Here is a 24,282-nt window from a genome sequence, read left to right as displayed (position 1 = left end):
GAGTTACTATAGCACTCAGTGGAAGCTAAGTTACTATAGCACTCAATGGGAGTCGAGTTACTATAGCACTCAATGGGAGCCAATTTACTATAGCAATTCCTTCATGTGCCAAGTTATTGTAGCAATTCCTTCATGTGTCGAGTTACCCAGTGTATGTCAAGTGACTCTTCATGTGCCAAGTTACCTAGTGTATGCCGAGTGTTTCTTCATGTGACAAGTTACCTAGTGTATGTCGAGTGATAGTATTTGGACATGATTTCTACATGCTAACTTGTGGGATTTATTTTCGATTGTGACATTTATGTTAAGATATTTTCTTGGGATGTGTCCAGACCATTTTTGGGTTGGCCTTCCTCTTATGTAATGTTCTAGAATAATCTATAAGCCATTTCTACAAGTATATATAGAGTGTTTAGGCTTAGAGTTAGAAAAGTTTTTGGGAAGAGGATTAGAGAGAAAAAATGAATGTGTGAATTTGTAATTGGATCATGGAATAAGAATACATTTGTAATTGGTCATAACCTAGAAGGCCTTATAGCTGGGAATGTATGTTGAATATTTGGAGGATCAATAAAAGTATTTCATGCTTCTTCCTCCTTTGGTTGTTGTTCCTTGTGCTTGCTTCCATTGTGTTAACTCTTGCAGGCTGGTTTGGATAGTTGGGTGAGCCTTTGGCCCTAGTTATCCATACTTTTGCCTATGTCAATCAAATTATAGGCTTGTGTGGAAAAAAATACCACTTTCAAAATTAGGTCATTTATATGCATTGTATTGCTTCAAATTTGTTGTAAATTGTAAAGTTCCAGATTTGTACTCCAAAAGGAGGTTGTAAAAAGAAAAAGAAAAAGTCCACTAAAGCCAAAATTGGCAAGTGGCTATTGTAAATGCACTAAGTATAAAGTGCCAAAATCTTTCATTTTAGGAGGTTTCTTGATTGAGTGAAACAGGGGGTGTCTCTTGGTGTTGTGTTTTTTTCTATTGTTATCTTTCATTTCTTGCATTATGGGAAATTTTAAGTTTCCAAAATTAACACCACATAACTATGCCACATGGTCTATTAAAATGTGGTGTCAATTAATGCATAATGAAGATTCTCAATATGTAAATGGTACCCTTCCTAAACCAATAGGTGATCAAGTATCTAAAAGTGATATTACTACTTGGGAACAAGTAGATAGGAAAGCCCTAGGTGATATTAGGATGGGGGTTGAGGACAAGATCTTCTATCAAATCATGAAGTATAATACATCCAAGGAAACTTGGGATGCCCTCAAAAACCTATATTGTAAAGTGACTGAGGAGGATGTTTACAAAATTGAAGATGAGCTTGTCTCCCTAGATCCTAAGACATTTGATTCTACATAGGATTTTATCATTAAGGTGAATGAATTAAGAACAATGCTTGATGATTGTGGTAGTCCCATTAAAGATGACAGGTTGATCTATCTCATTTATAATAAGTTGTCATCTGAGTACTCCACCTTTTTCTCTTCTTACAACACAAAAAAGACTACATTAGGGGATGCCTATAAGAAAAACAATTTTGATGATTATGCTCAATTGTTAGAAGATGAACAAGCTAAGTTGCAATTGGGGATTCTCAAGTCTTCAAAGACTAAGGCATTGGTGGCTAATAATGAGGGTTCTCAAAATTTAGCTAGTCAAAGTTAAAAAAAAGGAAAGAGCAAGAAGAAGAAGTGGAAGAATAAAAAACAAGAGGACATAGAAAAGACAACACCGATATCAAATCAACAAGGCAAGTCTTCCTCAAATTCAAAAAAAAAGGGGAACACTAATTAGGAGAAGAAAAAGTTTACCTGTTGTAAGAAGATGGGTCATCATGAACATGAGTGTTATCACAAGCAGATTGATGAGTTGAAGAGAATCATGGAGAAACACAATGTTCCACTACCTAATGCTTATAAGGAGAAAGGATCTGTACCCTCAGATTCTAAGGGCAAAGGGCATGATTTACTCACAAACTTTGTTATTCAGGGAGAAAGGATCATTGATTCAGGTGCCACACATCATATAGGTCCATCAAAGTGAGATATTTCTTCCGTGAAACATTTAGAGGTACCACATCTTTGTAGGTGATGATACTAAGGTGGAAGTTGAAGGTAAAGGTGAAGTTGAGATGAACAATGGAGTGTTCAAGGATGTTCTATATGTTCTAAATCTTACCTCCAACCTTCTTTTAGTATACCAAATGACTCACTATGGAGTTGGAAATAAAATTCTTCTAGATTTAGTGGTAGTGAAAAGCATTAATGATGACTCCATGATTGTAATTGGTGAAGCCAATCATAATTCAAGGCTTTACACTTTCTCCTCCTTTGTGCCAAAATTAAATGCACAAGCCTTGTTATTACATTCAGATGCAGAAAGAAAACTATGGCATGAGAGATTTGGACATCTCAACAACAAATATATTTAGTAGCTTAGCAGTAAGAAAATGGTTAATGGTCTACCTCAAGTTTAGTTTTTAGAAGGTGTTTCTTTAGGTTGCTCACTTAAAAAACATCCAAAAAAATTGTGTGAAAAGGGGAAGTCTTGGAGAGCACAATGTGTTCTTGAATTGGTTCATAATGATGTAATGGGACCATTTCCAATGCCATCATTTGGCAAGTCTTGCTATGCACTCACCTTTATAGATGATTACTCTTGCTTTACTTGGGTTTTCTTCATGGTTCATAAGAGTGAAGTGTTTGAAAAATTTCTTGGCTTCAAGGATCAAGTGGAAAAGCAATCAAGAAAAGCCATCAATGTTCTATGAACAGATAGTTGGGGGGAGTATGTGAACACAAGACTAATAAAAATTTTCATTCAAGAGGGTATTGACCTTCATCATTCACTACCATTTATCGCATAGAAAATTGGTGTTGCTGAAAAGAAAAATAGAACTTTCAAAGAGATGACCACTTGCATGCTACTAAACAAGTCTCTTGATCAAATCTTTTGGGCTGAAGATATGAATTTTGCTAACTATATATAGAATAGGAATCCTCACAAACATTTGGATGGTGTAACTCCTTTTGAAGCATGGACTAGTAGGAAACCTATGATTAAGAACTTCAAAGTATTTAGTTGTCCAACATGGACTAGAATTCCTCCATAGAAATGCAAGTCATTAGAAGCTCAAAGTAAATGTTGCATCTCTGTTGGATATGTAGACTCACATAAAGCCTAGAATTTATATGGATACAAAGACACGTGATATATTCTATGAGAGTAGTGTACATTTTGAAGAAAGTTCTCCAAGCGTTTCTTCTTCAACTCCTCCTTCTTCCTCCTTCATTGAAGAGAGTGATAGTGATAATAGTGACTTGGAAGGTGTTCATCGCTGACCAATATAGAGGCATCAGCTAGTTGAGATTGAGTATAATCCTACTACATCTTCTTCCACCAGACCTAGATGGGCTAAGAAGACATTGGATGGTGCAAGACCATTGGCAGGGAATCCTTCAAATTCAAGGAGGACAAGATCAAAACACAACTCACTCCCACATGCTTATATTGTCATTGCTTTAGATCCACAATCATTCAAAGAAGCATCAGGTATTCTAGAATGGGATAAGGCAATGGAGGAAGAATATAACTCTCTTATGAGAAACAATACATGGGATTTAGTCTCTCTTCCTAAGGGAAGAAAATTGGTTTTATGTAAGTGGATCTATTTGACCAAATTTGTAGTAGATGGAAGTGTTGATAAACATAAGGCTTGTTTTGTTGCAAAAGGTTTTTCTCAAGTACTCAAAATTGATTACACTGAGACCTTTGCACCAATGGCAAAGATGAATTCCATTTGTTTGACAATATCTATAGCAACAACTCAGAGATGGGTTGTTCATCAGATGGATGTGAAGAGCACATTTTTGAATGGGGATCTTCATGAAGAGATATATATGGAGCATCCATAGGGATTCATATAGGATACTACCCTAGTTTGCAAATTGAAGTCTATCTATGGACTAAAACAAGCTCCTAGAGCTTGGTATGCCAAGATGGTCTCTTTTCTTCTCTCAGCAAGGTTCACCAGATGTTATTTTGATCCAAATGTCTACATTCTTCAAAGGGATGATTCACATTTGCTCCTTGTATTTTATGTGGATGACTTGATCATTAGAGGAAGTACTGCATCCATCATCAACAATGTAAATGCTACTTTGCAAGATAGGTTTTTGATGACAGACATGGGTCTACTACACTATTTCCTTGGTATCAAGATACATAGGTCCTCGTTAGGGATAACACTATCACAACCCAAGTATGCTCGTGATCTTCTTGCTTAGTTTCACATGAGTGACTAAAAGGCTACAACTACCCCATTCCTTTCAAGTGTTAAGTTAGAAACAAAGTGTTCCACTTCACTTGTTGATGCGACTTTGTATAGATAGTTGGTTGGAAGCCTTATCTACTTGACACATACATGCCCTGACATATCATTTGTAGTTGGTATGGTTTCTCACTTCATGCAAGAGCCACATGAACTTCATTGGAAGGCAACCAAACACATCCTACATTACATCCAAGGTACACATACACATGGGATACATTATGCAGCTAGTATAGGACTTCACTTAGTGGGATATATAGACTCTGACTATGCAGGGGACCTTGGTTCTCACAAGTCTACTTTAGAATATATGTATCATCTTGGTTCCACTCCATTTGTTGGTAGAGTAAAAAGAAAGATAACTTTGCTATTTCATTGAATAAGGTTGAGAATCACGAAGTTGTGAATGAAAGAATAGAGGCTATTTGGCTATAGCAGATTCTAAAAGAGTTTGGTTTTGATTTACCCAGACCCACAGTCATCCATTGTGATAATCAAAGTGCTATTGAAATCTCAAAACATACAATGCAACATCAGTGCACCAAACATATTGAGGTTCATATGCACTACATCAAAGAGCTTATTCATAATTAGATCATCGCATTGTAGTATTGTCCTACTAAGCAGCAAGTAGCCAAAATCTTTACCAAGCCCTTCACAGAGGTCAAGTATATTCATTTGCTAGATCTCTTAGGGGTGAGGGATATTTCACTAGAGGTGGTCACATGATCCTTCTCTTCTATATTGTACATATCTCTCTTTTTGGGGGAGGGTTTTTCCCATGAGGTTTTCCCTCTTTCTCCATTTGTAAAGAGATTTTATTGTATTTTAGTATTGCATTGTACTTGGGTACCTAACATGGACTAGTAGTTGGGACCCATTATGCATTTCATCATAGCTTTTGTAAGATTAAGTGCATTCCCCTAAGTTGCACTTAAGGAGGGGTGTTAGAGTAAATAATTATTATTTACACTTTGCTTAAGTTTACTTAGGATAAATGCATTATTTTATTATTTATTAGGTTAGACACCTAGGAGTTTGCATATTCATATGAGTTGTCATGTTGACAAAATAGGAGTAAGCAACTCTAATTTAGCACATGGTGTCTACAACACTAGAGTTTTCATAATCAACTTAGTTGTCATGTAGACAACACAGTTGTTGGCACTCTCAACTTAGCACATGGTGTTTACAACATAAATTTATGTGGCGCACCTTTGTAGGCTTATCCTCTCATCATCGCACTAACTCCTATTCTTAATGATGGATAACCCATTCCTGGTGGACATTTTCTTTGTTGGGGAGCTTATCATATTGCTAACTCCTAGACATTCTAAATGTGTCATAAAGGTCTTTATATACAGGCACCTCTAGTGTACTATACAATGAATTGAACATCATATTGTTACTTTGATCATACTTTGTTGGTATATTTTGTACTAGTTATTGTGCTTCTTAGTCTTGGGTGGATTTTTCCCTAAGGCAAATTCTTACATTATCAAGATGGTAGGGTAATCCATGCTTCATTGAGGGCTTTAATTGAATGATAGAATTCTGGTAAAGACTCAAAATAGTGTCATGCATCTTCTTCATTATATCTAACATAGATATATGTGGAACTATATGGTCCTTCATAACATGAAGGATTAGCCTCCTCACCTTAGCATCATCCTTATAATATGATGCAAGCTATGTTGGATCTATAGGTACATGTATAACACAAGTCACATATAATTTGATACCATTCTCCTCTAATGATAAAGAAACTTTAGCTTTCCAGGCACAAAAAGCAGAAGCTCAATCCAATTTGACAAAGAAATAAAAATGTTAAAGAGATCAACCTAGGTTTTGTAAATTCTTGATCTTATTTCCTTTTGCTATGCTAAATATTTTCTTCCCTCAACTTAGCTCTAAAACTATTAGAAAATTATATTGTAGTTATTAATTATTAATCTCTTATCTTATATAGACTATTTGGTTGTCAAAATAAAATATTGAATAATAACATAATTGTGCAACCCAAGGAATACTATATTTTTTGTCAAAATTTCTTGCAAAAACCTTGAAGGGAAAATGAATACTACATATGAGGAATTATATTAAAGTTTATAAAATTAAGAGATACATAAACTACTTGCATCTTATCATCAGAGCTTCAACAATCTCTTGATTTCTCCTATTGACTTTCCAATACTGTTATGCCCATAGCTATTATTACACCCTTTCTAACACTACAAACACATTTTCTATCACTGAAAATGATTCTCAAACCTGTGTTCTCCAAATGTACATAGACCACTTCTATACTACTCTCATTGAAAAACTAATAGTCAAGATTTATTCTCAATCAATTGATGAGATAAATAACAACTTGAAAACTCTAACCAATTATTTTGTTGTTGTTTATAAAAGTTATTTAATTAAGAATAATAGTCCCCATTCCCGAAAATGAAATAATTATTATCTAATCATGGATATAGATGAACACTTGTCTAACCTATCCTAACTAATAGTGTCAAAATATCATAGTTTTAATGCCTCACATTTGAATCACTTTAAAATCTACTTCATATTAGATTTTTTGCACTTTACATTTTATCAGTGCTTCAAAAAATTGGAAGCTAATTGATTCTAAAAACCATGAGATATTATAATTTGATTAACTTTATGAATATTAATTATTTCTTTTAGTAATTTGAAATCAACATTTGTAAACAATAGCTTTGGTAATGTAAAGTTTATATGTTCATGCAAATGAAATAAACATGGCTCTTTATATGCTCATTTCTAATCACATAACTTACAAAGAATTTTACATGAGAGAACACAATTTAGTTGCATAATATTAACCAAAAATTAAAATGAAATAAAATAATAATATATAGGACATATATTTATCGAATAAAATTATGACATTTCATCAAAAAATAATAACTAAATATTTACAACTATTTCTATTACAATTTCTTATAAGGAACATTACATGCCTTACAATATTATTAGATGTTTGAATTTGTTTTCAATAAGATTAAGCCATGACTCTTTTATTTGGAATTTAGTACTCTTAAATGAACAATACATTTATTGCATTATCATCAGGTATTTGTAAGATTTTTTTATATGATTCTTTCATAGATAATCTTTATATAGCACTCAGCATATGCTTACAAATTAATTAGGTATTCTTAGTTTAGTTATCTTACTAGTTCACATAAATAAATAACATTGAACCTTGAAATGAGCATTTTTTACTATATACATATTACTCTAAATTAAAAATTTTATTTATAGAAAAAAGGAATATATTCTTGATTTGATTTAGTGCTTCTTGTGGCCTTGTTATTAATAATCAAGTTTTCTCTAAGAAATTTTCAAATTCCCATTAAACAAAAGATGTATTTTAGGAAAAGTTTTTATGTACATATAATTTATCTTTAATCACATTATTATTCACCAATAAGATAATTCTTGTTGTCCTTTTAAAACTTAATGTTTACAAAAGTTATACATTTTGAAATTGGTCCTTAATGGACATGACTTATTATGTTTGCATTAACATAGACTAGTATAAATGCTTAATTCTTGGAATTGTGTTAATCTTATAGGATTGTGGGATAGATTTTGAATCACCTACATGAATATTGACTAATGATTACAAAATTTACATATTTCACAAGTCTTTCTCTAAAACAAATTGTCTTCAAATACTACAATACATGCATAAATTTGGAAAGAAATAATTACAAAAGTAAGCTATAAGGACTAAATTTTACTATTAAATAGATCTCTAATTAATAGCAATATTAGATCATTTATAAATATGAAATACATATTATCAAACTCTAATCGAATCTCTAAAGTAGACCAGTTTCACTAACTTCAATGCAATAGTTTAGATATAACTTAGTGTTGATTGTTATATTTAATAACATTCTCTAAATTTTGTTACAATTGATTTAAATACCTAGTGTCACAAGATGTAGTTGTACCATAATGTATAGCTTCATAATCATCTATAATAAAAGAAACCAATATACCAATGGTACAAATATTAATAAACAAATAAAATAATGAAATTACACTCAAAAAATTAAGTATATTGTTCACATGGGAGATATCTACTATGATCTTTCTTGCATTTTCCTATTTTCATAATCAACTTCAAAATAACTCATGGGCATGTGCAGGATCATGGTGTGCCAAAAAGTGGCGATCTGAAAAATATGTAGTTCTGAAATGCCTCAAAGCATTTCAAAATCTATTCCAACTTTTTTCCCACCCATCTAGATACTAAATTAAAACATTTAATACCTTTATAAGGCCTACTATATCTTTTGATACCAACCCTATATGGTCAACTTCAAAAACATCCCAAAAATGTGTTTTTGGCCTATTATTGTGTATTTTTCATTTCAAACATGTTGCTAACAAATTTTATTTGACCAAAATTTAATGAAATGAAAAGGGTTTCTTAAGAATGTTCTTAGCTTTTGATAAATGTAAGGTTTGTCAAATTATGAGTTCAATAATTAATTATTACTTAGTTTCTAATAGAGTTATATATAAAGTGTTGATTGACACACTGCTTGAAAAATAACTATAACTTTCAAATGGTACAACATTTTTGAAATCCAAAAGATGCATCACATTCTATGCTTCTTCTATTATAAGGGGGAAATTTTTTAAAAAAAATTTTTTTGTAGAGTTTTGAATTATTTAAGGTTGTTAGTTTTTTCAAAAAATACTAAAGTAGAAAATTAATAATTATTTATTTATTTAAAATAAAAACACCCAAAAATATGTGTCACATCAAGTCATGAGTCTACTTCTTCTATTTAGAATATTATTAAAAATATTATCATTTGATTTTGATTAAGGTGGTTAGACATACGTGTACTTCTTATTTTTGTCCTAAAATTTTTGTACTATTGCATTAAAATTCAAATATTTTCCCAATCAATTTTTTAAAAAAAAATTCGAATAAGGTCTAGTAGTTTAGAAACTAAATTTAATTTCATAGAGATTCTTGTCTCTAATTTTTTTTTTTTAATAAATTTTGTAGCAAGTAAAAAATTGCACGTCAAGTTGATATAACCCTAATTCGATGATGTTTTGTTGCCATTTAAAAGCATAGTTTAGTTGACCATGATCTTGCACATACCCTCATCATAAAAAAATGAATATAAATTGGTGAAAAATAAAAATGATTTTAGTCAACTTTTCTTTTTTATGCAAATAGATAGTGTGCTGAAATATGTACATATATTTAGGATTTCTGTAATTTTATTTTAGCTTTATTCATTAGCTAATAAAACATATTTACATTAATGTGTATCTAGTTTTCTTCCTTATTTTTTAGAGGTTTTTATTTCTTTAAATTAAGCTATTTGTAATTATTTTGTTAAGAGATACAATAAAGATAAACTTTCACAATTTTTGTAAAGAATTTTTGTGTTATTTTTTTGGCTAATTTGTTTGAAGAAGATCAAAGGATGAAAAGACAAACTTTTGATTTAAAAAAAATTTCAGAAGAACATGGGTAGCATTGGAAAATAGGAAGATTGAAGATTAGTATCTTTTATTTTTCAAAGATTGAACATTAATACCAATTAATTTAGATCTTTTTCATGTAATCTGAGAAGAGCGCCTACTAGTCGAGTAATCTTTTTGTGTATGAAATTTATTTATTTCAATGGGAAAGATCAGAAAAAAGGTAAAGAAATAAAATGAATGTTTGAATGCTTAACTCCCTCTAGAAATAACTAAATTATGAGGTTGTTTTTAATCTCAACCATTGATTGAGAATCAATCTAGACTATTGGTTTCCCACAAGGAGTAGTATAAAAGGGGGGCAAGGGGCATTTCGAGAAAAATAAATTTGAGAAGTATCTGCAGTGATAGAAAATAATCTTGCATTGCGAGCAAGGGTGTAGTGATAGCATTGGGGATAGCAGTAGAGGAATATTAGCGAGGGAAATTGAGAGATTTTTGGAGCTCTTCCAGTAATAGGCAAGTAGTTTATGTATCTCTTGATTTGTTAAAGTTAGCATATTTTCCATCAGTAGAACTGGTTTTCACTTAGGGTTGTTTCCAGGGACAGTTTGTCCAAAAATATTGTGCTCATTGTGTTTCATATTTCTTTCCATATTTCTTTTTCATTGGTGAAGTTCCAATTATGTTATTTTTCAATATTAGCTATGAATTAAGTTTTGGAAATGAAGAAATCTTTTAACAATAGGAGATTAATAATCAGTGATTTGAATAGTAATTTTCACATAATATCAGGGGAGCGTTGAGGGTAGAAAACATTTTTTTCCTAAGAAATAAATTGAAGGTTTATAACCTAGATTGATCTCTTTAGATTTATTATTTCTTTAATCCTTTGAGATGGCTTTAGCTAGTTTGAGAGATTGAGATAGATTTGATGGTGCCTTGAATTTTGGTGTCTAGAAGGCCTGACTTTTCTTATTGTTGGAAGAGAATGGTACTAAGGATTATGTTACTACTATCATAGGTGTACCTATAGATGCAACACAACTTGTAACATACAAGAAGAATGATGCATAGGTGAGGAGGATAATCCTTGATGGTGTGAAGGATCATATTGTTCCACAAATCTTGGAGTTAAATATAATAAAGAAAATGTTGGATGCCATTATGAATTTGTACCAGGATGTTATCACCAATAGGAAGATTATTCTCATAGAATAGTTGAAGAATGCCTGAATGAACTAAGGAAAATACATCACAAGTTACCTCAAAAGTTCACACTCATCAAGGATGAGTTGGAAATTGTTGGAGATAGCCCCAATGATCACGAGCTAGTACAAATAGCCCTAAATGGGTTTTCTAAGTAGTGGGATATCTTTATTCAATTTTTTAGTGGAAGGGACACCTTACCAAGTTGGGATTGACTTTGGAGCAATTTTACTCAAGAGGAGTTTAGACTAAGTCATGTCAATGGGAATAACAAGAGTTTAAAAAGTGAGGTAGAATAGAAAAACATATCCCTAGCAGGAAAAGGGAAAGAAAAGAAGGGGTGTAGCAAGGAGAAAATTGACAGAGTAACAAGAAGAAAGACCTAGCTAAGATTAAGTTCTTTGGTTGTTAGGAGTATGACCACTATGTTAGTGATTTCCTACAAAGGAAGAAGGGAAAGAAGCAAGTGCATAAGAGCTATCTAGTAGAATAGAAGATGATTTTGCACTAATATCTTTTTTGGTACATTCAACCTCATAGTGTTTCTGGTATACAAATAGTGGGATATCATTTTATATGATAGGAGTTACAGAGTACTTATCTAGTTATAAGGAGAAAAAAAAATCCATATATATATATGGGAAACTTATCCAAACTCAACTTAGTTGGGCAAGGGTCTGTTTTATTTCAGAGGAAGAATGGAAAGATAATTTCAGTTCATGATGTATTGCATGTTCTAGGATTAGGCATTAATTTGATTTCTATATCTATCCTTTGGGATAAGGAGTATAATGTACTCTTTATAGGGGTATATGCCTTTATCAAGAATAATAATTAGAAATCACCCATAACTATTAGAGTTAGAAGTGGTTGCCTTTATAGGTTACAATTTGATACACCTAAGGCACACATGAGTAGAAGTGATTGTAGAGATCTTTGAGAGATATGGCATAGGAGGATAGACCATATTCATCATGAAGAACTTAAATTGCTTCATGAGAAAGTGACATGTATTCCAAAGGTGATCATAGGACATGATGAAGTATGTAAGGGATGTGTATTAGGGAAGTTTGTAAAAACATTTTTCCCAATGTGCGACACTAGATTTGAAGGTGTTCGTGGTTTATTACATTCAAATGTGTGGACTAATATCGATGAAGTATCTTAGAGGATATGAGTACTATATTAATTTTATTGATGATTTCTTTGGGATGCCCTAGATATGCTTCTTGAAGACCAACAATGATTTTTTCAGTTAGTTCCAAGAGTTCAAGAATCTTGTGGAGAACTTGACAAGAAAGAAGATAAAGGTTCTTTAGTAAAACAATAGAGGCGAGTACAAAGGAAATGACTTCCAAGAGTTCTTACCAGAGAAAGAATTAAGAGAGAGTGGATCATTCCTTATAATCTATAGCAAAATGGAGTTTTTGAGAGAAAGAACCATTCTATATCTAAGGCAGTAAGGACTATCTACATAAACAAGACATGCACTACTACTTATGGGTAGAGGCATGTAGTACAATAGTATACATATAGAACATGATTATACACAAGGTACTATGGAAGATGAAACCATAGGAAGCTTTCAGAGGAAAGAAGCTAGATGTTGGTCACTTCAAAATATTTGGGAGTTTTGCATATTGTCATATTCTAGCTGATACACATACCATGTTAGATGAGACTACAAGGGGTACTTTTTTGGGTATAGTAAAACCTCAAAGGCATAAAGGATTTTTAATACAAGATGTGAAATTAACTTCACAAAGGACATGGCATTTAGAAGGTCCAAATATTTACTAATAGATGATCAATTTTGAGAAACCAATATAAGCTCCAAGGCCAAGTCAATGGTAATAAATCTCAAGTATAGTTTCTGTTAGGAATAAGGTGTCTCAACCTTGGGTAATTCCTATTCTTATTATTTGTTTTGTAAAATGTATTTTTTGCAAATAATATGTAAATGTGTCGGCACATCCTCATAATTACGCTGACATATGTTGTGGGCATTTTGTTGGGTCTTAAGATGTTCATAAAAGTAGTATTGCATGTTGTAAATGCAAGAGAGAGGAAGAGGAGAGTGTGTAGGTACTAAGGTGTTGTTGGAGTCTTCTATTGTTGCTGTTAAACTTGCATTGCAAGTGTATTGTAATCGTGTGTTGAAGATAATACATTGTGCAGGTTTTGAAGGGGTGGGGTTGTTTTACCGAAAGGTTTTTCTCCACCAAAAAATCTTTGTGTTATGTGTTTCTTTCTCTATCTATTTTCTATATGCATGGTTGGCTACAATATTATTCTTTATATGATATCAAATTTGTAAGTGTAAAAGATTTTAATAGGATTTGCACCATACTTCTATTAAGAGATTAGTGTAGGAATTTTTTTTTGCACCTGAGTTTCCTTATAGTTTCTAGTACAAGAATAGGCTCAGGTAGCAAAGATTCACAAAATGTGGACTAGATGGTGCAATAGGAAATGTATTGAGAAGATATAGATGTTGATATTTCATTCTCTACAATTGGCAGTAGGAATTGTGAGGTTCAAGAGTCACAAAGAGATACTTGAGTTTGTCGCAGCTCCTAGGAAGAGTACCAAATGATGAAGATATTCCTTAATAATGAAAAATGATGTTTGGGAGGTAGTGACTAGACCAAAAAATATAGAAGTAGTTGGATCATTTTGGATCTATAAGATAAAGCATAGTGCAGATGGTAGAATCAAGAAATATAAGGCAAGGTGTGTGGAAAATGGATTCTCTCAGAAGAAGGGAATATACTATGAGGAGATATTTGCTCCAGTGGCTAGCTATACTTCTATACAAGCTATGATCTCATTTGTAGCATAGATGGAATGAGAAATCCATCAAATGGATGTCAAGACAACATTCCTTTAATGGTGGACTAAAGGAGGAGGTATACATTGAAAAACTAGAAGGCTTTATAGCACACAACAAAGAAACTCACATGTGCATATTGAAAAAAGCCTTGTACGGACTCAAGTGGGCTCCCAATCCACAATAAAATAGCAATGGAAATGTACAATTCTTAGTAGTTTGAAAATTTTAGGTTACAAATTTTATCTTTTGGCATCCAATGTTTATTAATTTTCTTATTATATGCTTGACAAAAGTATTTATAAAGACCACAACAAAAACAATTATAGCTTTTATAGAAAATTGAGATGGAAATCTAGGCTAGAGCCTCCTTTTGGATTTACAAGGAATGTGTTTTCTTTCTAAGTGGATAACAAGACTTGTTTAAGATTAGGGAAAATGAAAAATTTGGGGGTGATATAGTATATAGCTCTCTCCTATATGATTAACAAAAGGAAAATAGTGGATTTCCTAGATAATATTTTAAATCCTCAATTTTTTTTTTTGTATTAAAGCTCCAACTCCATTACAATTCATTTAGAAGGCTTAGAGTTTTTTTTCTAACTATTTGAACTAGAGAAAACATTTTTTACATGATGGTTTTTGCTTTGCTTAAAGATTAACTTGAACACTTGACCAAATTAACTTACAATCTCTCAAAGATTTTTCAATCTAAATCAAATATCTAAGGGTTTTATAATATTTGGGTGGAAGCACAAACATGTTTCACCATTTTATAAAGGAAAAGGCTAAAAAAAGTATAACTCTTCACATTCAATGACATTAAATTGTTATTATTATTTTAAAATTGAAAATGAAGCAAACTAATGAGATGTGTAGAAATGGATTAAGTTTAGGATTATAATTTTTAATAATTATTTGGAATAAGAATTGATATATTTTCCTAATTTTTAAGACAATTTTTTAGTTGTTGAAAAATGCTGAAAATTGGGGGTCTAGTTCCCACCACAAAACTATAGGGAAATAAATTTATTTCCTTTTGATCTCAGACTATGTTATAGATAACATATATAGCTAGAACAATAAAAAATAAAAATAAGCTTTAGACCTATATTTTCTCTTTTATAATTATTCAAATGTCAACTCACTTGAAATCGATAGTTTTCATCTCCCGGCACATTTTTCAAAACAAATCTATTCTAAACAAGAGAAAAAATATACATTCTAGAAGAGGACTCTCTCCTCTAGAAAATCATATACTTTTTAGATTATTTTGATGTGATTTAATATTTTTTCTTCCTCAAAATTGACATCTTTTCAAGTGTTAAAATATGTCCTTGTAAAATTTTTTAGTTACAATGTACTATATCTAATTAAAAAACTATAAACTCTATATGAGAATATTCTTGAATCTAAGTTCTATAAAGTGGTGTTTATATGATATTAAAAAAATCATAAAAAATAGTAAGAGTTATTTAAATGTCACTTTTCTAAAATAATTTTATTTCTTTAATAATTGGAAAAGTGTGAGATCATATATAACTTAGCTAGAATAAATTTAACTACAACATATGTTTTTTAAAAATTGATTTTTAGATAGAAATACTCAAATTCATTCATTCTAATAAGTCTGCCTGAAAGGTGACGTAACTTTGTACTTTTAACTATTTGACTTGTATTTAGTTCCTATGGAGATGCTTACAAAACTATGTACACATCTATAATGTAAAGCTTTCAAGGACTAGGTATGGCTAATTTTTTTTAATTTTTCATAGTTTCTATTAAAAAATATTTACTTGAAAATTTTGTAAATATGGACAAAAGAAATGGATGAGTTTGAGTGTTCAAATTTTGTAAATGAAGACTGAGGAAAATGCTCAAGTTCTATCATGGAAAATTTTACACCACAAACTTCATATACATAATAAATTTAGGTATTTGAGAATGCTCTCAACTAAAATTCCTGTTGGTTAACAAAGTGAACATATAAAACATACTTTTTGGGGTTTCTTTATAGTGTAGAAGAAAATTAATTAATTTTTAATCATTTCCTATCTTTTTCTTGTCATACTTTGAGATGGAAGGAAGCTATCTTTGGTGCTAAGTTTTCTAAGAATGTGCCAACATATTGTATGAGCTAGTTCCTTTCTCTATACATATGGAAAAGTAGATGTCAAGAAATATTTTCTTATCATATTTTACATCATGTTTTAGATACTTTAAAATGTTACCTGGAAATCATGTTCCAACTTATCTTCTTATATATACCAAATGCATAAGTTCCTTAATTTTTATTTTTGATGGGAGTTCAAGAGAACCTTTTATATCACTTCCTTTCTATATACTCCTTTAAATGTTTCTTTTATAATTATTGTTACATGTCTATACATGATGTGGAAAATGTCTTCCATTTGTATTTCTATGTGAGATAATACAATTGCATTGTTTATATTCTAAATTCAAAGCTCAATCTACCTTTAAAGACACTTTAGTCTTAATATTTTGTCAAGTTATTCTTTAGATTGCTATTTATTTTTCAAGTAATACAAAAAGCTACTATTGTCACATCATTTTATACACTACTTTTGAGATATAGAGGAATAATTATGAGTTTTCTAGTCATTATAGCTATTGAACACTGGAAGATATATATCATAACATAGGGAGAAGCATGGATGTTCTATCTATAATCATGAATGATCAAATCCATATCTAATCAACAAAAATTATAACTATGAATTAGTGCACCAAAAAATCACAACAATAATGTCTCATGTTCAAATTGCACTTAAATCTTATTTGAAATAGATATTTTTAGATTTACACTTTATGGATGCTTCAACTAATTGGAAGAAAAATTATTTCTTCAAACATAAAATATCAGGAGTTGAGTAACATCATGATTATTAGTTTATTGTCAACAAGTTTACATATCCATTTGTAAACATTAGCTTAGAATGTGGAAAGTTATCTATTCTTTGAAATGAAATAAAAATTTCTCTAGTTACCTATTTATATGTTGATTCCTTTCTACAACTTACATAGTGTTTTATAAGAAAAATATAAGTCAAATATTAAAAATTGTAACACAACTTAGTTATAGAAAGTAAAATAGAGTAACAAAGTAATATATAGGAGACCTATTTTTAATGTTTGATTAAAGTAATATTTTCATACAAATCTATTACCCTAGGAGGAACTTTATATATTTTAAATATTTTATTTATTTGAATCTATTTTTCATAAGAAAAAAAATTAATTTTTAATCATTTCCTATATGTGTCTTGTCATACTTTGAGATTGAAGGAAGCTATCTTTGGTTCTAGTTTTTGTAAGAATGTGCCAATATATTACATATGAGATTGTTGCTTTCTCTATACATATGGAAAATTAAATGTCAATAAATATTTTCTAATCATATTTTACATCACAATTTAGATATTTTAATATGTTACTTCAAAATCATGTTCCAATGCATTTTCTAGTGTATGCAACTGAAATTTGGTCGAAGAAATGGCAACAATTATAGCAAAAAGTTGGAAAGAATCAAATGTCTACATTTGCATCTCTAAGGAGGTGAGATAAATTGTACCAGCCAAATGCACAAGTTCCTTAATTTTTATGGTTGATGAGAGTTCAAGAGAACCTTTTATATTACTCACTTTCTATATATTCCTTTAAATGTTTCTTTCATAATTATTGTTACTTGTCTATACATTATGTGGAAAATGTCTTCCATTTGTATTTCTATGTGAGATAATACAATTACATGGTTTATATTCTGAATTCAAAGCTCAACCTACATTTAAAGACATTTTAATCTTAATCTTTTTTCAAGTGATTCTTTGGATTGCTATTTATTTTCCAAGCAATACAAAAAAACTACTATTGTCAAATCATTTTATCGACTACTTTTGAGATATAGTAGAATAAATATGAGATTTCTAGTCATTACAGCTATCGGACACTGAAAGATAAATATTATACAATAGGGAGAAGCATGGATGTTGTATCTATAATCATGAATGCTCAAATCCATATCTAATCAACAAAAAATATAACTATGTATTGGTACACCAAAAAATCACAACAATATTTTCTCATGTTCAAATTGCACTTAAATCTTATTTGAAATAGAGGTTTTTAGATTTACATTTGATGGGTGCTTCAACTAATTGGAAGAGAAACAATTTCTTCAACCATGAAAGATTAGGTGCTGAGTGACTTCAACATTATTAGTTTATTGTCAACAAGTTTACATCTCCATTTGTAAACATTAGCTTAGGATGTGGAAAGTTATCTATGCTTTGAAATGAAATAAAAATTTCTCCACTTACCTCTTTATATGCCAATTCCTTTACACAACCTACATAGTGTTGTATAAGAAAAAATATAAGTGAATTAAAAATTGTAACGCAGCTTTGTTACTAAAAGTTAAACAAAGTAATAAAGTAATATACAAGATACCTACTTTTAATGTTCTATTATAGTAAAATTATCACACAACTCTATTACCCTAGGAGGAACTTTATATATTTTAAACATTTTAGTTGTTTGAATCTATTTCTCAAAAGATCAAGGTGTGGTCCATTATTTTATAGGAAATCTTTGTATAGCATAAAATATATGTGCATAAATAATTTATTTGTATGCTACTTTAATTTTTCTGACTTTATATTTTGCAATAAAAAATAAAAAATATTATGATTTACTACAAGTTATTGCATGTAATTATGCCTATTGTTTACTTTATATTGAACATCTATACAAATATAATTCTAAATGAAAATATTAGTTTAAAGGAGAAAAAAAATTATACTCTTGATATACTATCTAAATTTCTTTGTTCCTATTATTAATAATGAAGATTACTGCAAGAAATCCTCAAGGTGGCATTCAACAAAAGGTGTAGTTTAGGTGAAGTTCCTATAATCATCTCATTTCTTTTTAATCGCATCACTATTGACCTATATGACATTCTTGTTTCCCTATTCAAACTTAAGTGCAAAAGAGTTGAACACTTTGTAGCTAGTCCTTAATGGACTACATGGCTTATTGTTAATTTGATTGCTTTTATTAACTTTGAGTATTGTAACATTTTCTAAAACTTAGGCTCATTTTAAAGGATTGTGACACATATTTTGGATCACCTATATGTAACTAATTAGTATACATGAAAGATTGTGTATTTCATAAGTCTTTTATTAATACCAACCACCTTCAAATACTGCAATACATTGACTAAAGTGAAAGCGGGATTTAAATAGTAAATTACATTTTGAAACATAATGACTATGGATAACCTCAAATAAAGTTTACAAAATATTAATTACAATTAAATGTATGAAAGTAGAGTCCATCATTTTATTTAACATATATATATATATATATATATATATATATATATATATATATATATATATATATACATACATATATACATATATATATATGTATATATATATATATATATGTATATATATGTATGTATATATATATATATATATATGTATATACATATATATATATATATATATATATATATATATATGTATATATGTATGTATATATATATATATATATATATATATGTATATATATATATATATATATATACATACATATATATATATATATATACATATATATATATATATATATACATACATATATACATATATATATATATATATATATATATATATACATACATATATATATATATATATATATATATATATTCATTTCAACTTAATAATTAAATAATAAGTAAATGTTGATTTTTCTTTAAAACATTTTTAAGAATTTTCTCTGTATTAGCTTAGTGTTTATTTATTTCTCCGTGTCATGGCATGTATTTGAGGTACAATGTAGTGGAGAAGAGCAAATAGGTGAATGTGTCCAAAAGGTGCTATGTTAGGCAAACACTTTAGGCTAGTATATGAACAAATAGACCTTAGTGGTGCACTAAAAATGTCTCATCAATGCACATTCCCAAAAAGTGAGACTTTTTTTAAAAGAAAACAACCACTTATGTGGTACTACACCAATGCACCATTAAACATGATTTTGTGCATATCTATGGGTTTACTCTTTTGGGGATCATTTTTGTCACTTTAACAAAAAACATGTTAATGTGCCATCATATTTATAAATATAGACATGAAATTTTGTTTCCAAATAAAATACTTATTTAGAAATAATTTAACATTCTCAAAATAGCATTTTGAAGTCTGAAATTAACTCCTCCCGCTTATAGCTTTACCGCTTATTAGAAGTGATATACCAATGACCCATATTTTAGTAGAAAAATAAAATAATGAAATAACATTCAAACAATTCGACTATGTATTTGTGTAGCTTTGACGGTTGAGTTTCCAGAGTTGTTATGATCTTCCTTAATTTTGCATGCTTCTGTAGCCACTCCGCTACTGTCAAAGCTCCCGAAAATCCCGGCAACGATCTCATTAATTTCTTGAAATTCAAGATATACACAATTCGGCCAAATGTGTATCTAGATTGTTGTGTGGACAATATGCAGGGCAGTAACAGTCAATCAAAACTCCAATTGGCAAACGGCACGACTTTAATGGATGTCGTTACACAGCCACATTCAGCAGAGTTTACACGGCAAAAATTTCATTGCTTTTAATCAGTCAACTCTATATCGCAACACAGCCGCTTATAAATTAGCACGGCGCGGACCGCTATCTTCAAAGCATTTTATCAATCATCATGGAGTATCTCAAACACCCGAAGTTTATTTTTCTTCTCATTTCTTGCACCACCATTCTGCTAAGCTCGATGCATGGAGGTAAATTAAAGATCAGATCATTGAGCAATAACAATTTACAAGTCTATATCTAAACAACTAAGTAGGGAATTAGCGACTGTTTAATTTTTTATTGTATACTTGTAACGATGTGTGGTTTATATTAATATTATAGATTGTGAGCGGATAGGCGTCAACTATGGAATGGATGCAGACTATCTACCAAGCCCAAGCGACGTTGTCTCTTTGCTGAAGAACAACGGCATCGGGAAAATGAGAATTTACGGACCAAACGCAGATGTACTGCGGTTCCTTGCAGGCTCTGGAATCGACGTAATTGTAGGAGTGGACAACCCTGGATTGCAAGCCGTTGCTTCCAGTCAAGATGCTGCAAACGGGTGGGTGAATGACAACATCAAAGCTTTCTACCCTTCCAAATTATCAAATACATTGCTTTAGGAAACGAGGTTTTGGCAATGGTAAACAATGCTGAGTACGTCGCATATCTTGATCCTGCAATTCAAAACATTCAAAAGGCCATTGAGAATGCCAATCTGCAGAATAACATAAAGGTCTCCACAACCCACTCCATGATCGTCACTCACACCGGCTCATACAACCATCCGTCAGAGGGGACGTTCGTTGACTCGGTGAAAGACAGCATGACTTCCATTCTCCAGTTCCTGCAAGACCATGGCTCTCCTTTCATGGTGGACGTCTACCCCTATTTCTCCTACGTCGGCAATAAATCCATCGGTTTAGATTACTCGTTCTTCAACCCCACGAATCCTGTTGCAGATGGAGATTTGTCCTACACCAACCTTTTTGACGCCATGTTCGATACTCTTGTCTCTGCAATGGCCTCCCTGTGACATCCAGATCTGCCAATTGTGATAACTGAAAGCGGGTGGCCTTCTGCAGGGAGTGATGCGGCAACTATTGAGAATGCGCAGACTTACATCAATAATCTCATTCAGCATGTATTGTCCAACGAGGGACTCCAAAGAGACCTGGGAGCAGCATCGACACTTATATCTTCGCTCTTTTCAATGAGAACAAGAAGGGAGACTAAGAAAAGGAAAATCCTGAAGAGACGGAGAAACATTTTGGGCTTTTTTACACTGATGAGAAGCCCGTCTACCCTGTGAAGTTCTCCCTTAATTAGTCCCTGTGCGTCTATTAGTGTTGTCGCCACAATATTGAAACAAGAGTTTTCGATTACAATAAGAGAGGTAGTATGTCATAGTTGTTGGGTAGTTGTAATTTTGTGGTATGTGGAAAGAAAACGTTGTTTATATGTAACGAAGTGTGAAGTGTTAAGTAGAAGCAAAAAAGACTTTGAAGCAAAATTTGTTTACAATAGCAGTTCGCCTAATATAATATCTGCTATAATAAAAAATTATGATGAAAAACAATATTAATATCAGTAATGGTTGAAGCAATACCAGAACTGAGAGATCTAGATTTAATGACTAATTTTCTTTATAAATACTGATAAACAGAAAAACAACTTACAACAACATTGTTTTGCCTCTAAATTTTCTTCAATTGTGATGACGACATAACAAGGACAAAGCTTATAATAGGCTCAATATTGGATGGAAAGAAGAAACTGAAAAAAACTACAAGGAAAATACCAAATATGAACAGCACCTTACAAGTTACATGTGTTCATTCATGGCAAGCACATAGGGATGTTGCCTTACCAAACACATGTTTCTTCAAACTGTAGCCCATTCTTGCAAATGGCCATGAAGAGAGTAATGTACATTCCTCCTACCCACTCTCCACCACACTCAGGCCACTTCACATGGTGATTATGTGAGCAAGAGGCATTTTGCCCAAATAAACTTTCAGAGGTTCTTGTGTGAGTCTGGCTTCCTACAGCAATAACTTTTAAACTTAAAAAACAATGCTACTTCTACTTTATTCAGAAACCAATAGATATGATATGCATCCCTAATCAATTTGCAGAGTGAACAAAATAAAACCAAAACCAAGTAGCAAGGAAGCACTACAAATATTATTTATTTCATCTGTTCAGGTTGGATAATAATCTTCTCAACATTTGAGGTCCTTCTTCACATAGAAAAGAAAATCTCAAATCATACTCTCCCAAAAGATTTCAGAGAGAATTTATAAACAAAGCCAAACAGTTAAGAACTAGTTTTGGCAACCACCAGGCCCGTAAAGGTTTTGTTTAAATCTTTACTAAAGTTATAACAAAATATTAAATTAAGCCCTAAAATTGAACACCACCCCAAATGCAATGCAAACCCTAAAATTTAATAATAACAAAAAATATTTATTTACCATCACAATTGCAAACCAAACATTCCTATGCCCAGCACTTGCTCCTGCAGCATACTCCCAAGGGTGAATTTTGTCTCAAGTCTTGTTGGAGACCAACTGTTGTATATCCCCACCTTGCCTTAAAATTTCTATTTCCGGCAACCAAGTGGCTTCAAAATCTGGAAGGCCCTTCCACTTAACCAAATACTCCATGTGTACTTTGTGTCTTATCCTCATTGCTTCCCTGCTGTTGATTATACTTTCCATCTGGGGTGTCTCTTTAGAAGGCAATTCTTGAATCCAGTCATTTGATTCATGTGCTATTGCTTCTGTACCAACTTCTTTGTTTAAACCTTTATACAATGTGAGATTCAAGACGTTAAATATAGGTCAAATAGCTACATCTAGAGGCAATGCCATTTTGTAAGCATTTTCTCCATACTTTTCTAAAATTTCACACGGTCCAATCTTTTTCATCATCAACTTTGTATGGCTACCCTGAGGTAACTGATCTTTGTTCAAGTGAACCATAACCATGTTTCCAACTTGGAACTATACATTTCTTCTTTTCAAATCTGCTTTAGCCTTCACCTTTAGGTTATTCTGTTGTAGATTTTTCCTCACGTGCTCATGTACTTCCACCATTGGTTCAGCAAAGTCTTCTACATGTCCAATCCTTTTCTCGAAACCATTCATATTTTTGAGTTCCAAAACTCTGCTTGGATGTCTCCCATAAACAATTTCAAAAGGACTCATGCTTATGCTACGATTCACTAGTCAATATATGCAAACTCTGCTTGAGGTATGATAGCATCCCAACTATGTCCATGTTCTCGTGTCAAGAACCTCAAAAGGTTTCCCAAGGATCTATTAACCACCTCAGTTTTTCCATCCATTTGAGGATGATAGGCTGAACTAAAAGATAAATTTGTGCCCAACTTCTTCCATAGGGTTCTCCAAAAGTGACCCACAAACTTGATATCCTTGTCAGATACAATGCTCAATGGCAAACCATGAATACAAACTATTTCCTTAAAGAATAGTCCTGCAATATAACTAGCATCATTAGTGGTTCTACATGGAATAAAGTGAGCCATTTTACTGAATCTATCAACAACCAAAAATATGTTGTTATAACCTGTCTTTGTCCTTGGTAATCCCATTACAAAATCCATACTCAAACACTCCCAAGGTCTATTCGGTATGGGTAAAGGCTGATAAAATATAGCATTTGTTGATACTCTGTTTGCCCTTTAACATACTAGACAACCTTCCACAAACTTCCTAATGTCTGTTTGCATCTTAGGCCAATAATAAAATCTTTGTACCAATTCTAATGTCTTGTTGAGTCCA

The 24,282-nt window shown here is 31.4% G+C and overlaps 2 pseudogenes; both read left to right on the top strand.

The window, feature by feature from the left end:
* Nucleotides 1–20,517, top strand: part of LOC149570197 (glucan endo-1,3-beta-glucosidase-like) — a 91,884-nt pseudogene extending 71,367 nt beyond the window's left edge.
* Nucleotides 20,518–20,600: 83 nt separating this feature from the next.
* On the top strand, nucleotides 20,601–21,802 carry LOC149570196 (glucan endo-1,3-beta-glucosidase-like; annotated as a pseudogene).
* The last annotated feature ends 2,480 nt before the right edge of the window (nucleotides 21,803–24,282 follow it).

Source organism: Cupressus sempervirens, chromosome 3 (assembly GCF_028749045.1).
Source record: "Cupressus sempervirens isolate cs-2001-9-10 chromosome 3, ASM2874904v1, whole genome shotgun sequence".
Taxonomy (NCBI): domain Eukaryota; kingdom Viridiplantae; phylum Streptophyta; class Pinopsida; order Cupressales; family Cupressaceae; genus Cupressus; species Cupressus sempervirens.
Note: the sequence above shows the minus strand (reverse complement) of the source record. Positions and strands in the feature narration are given on the sequence as shown.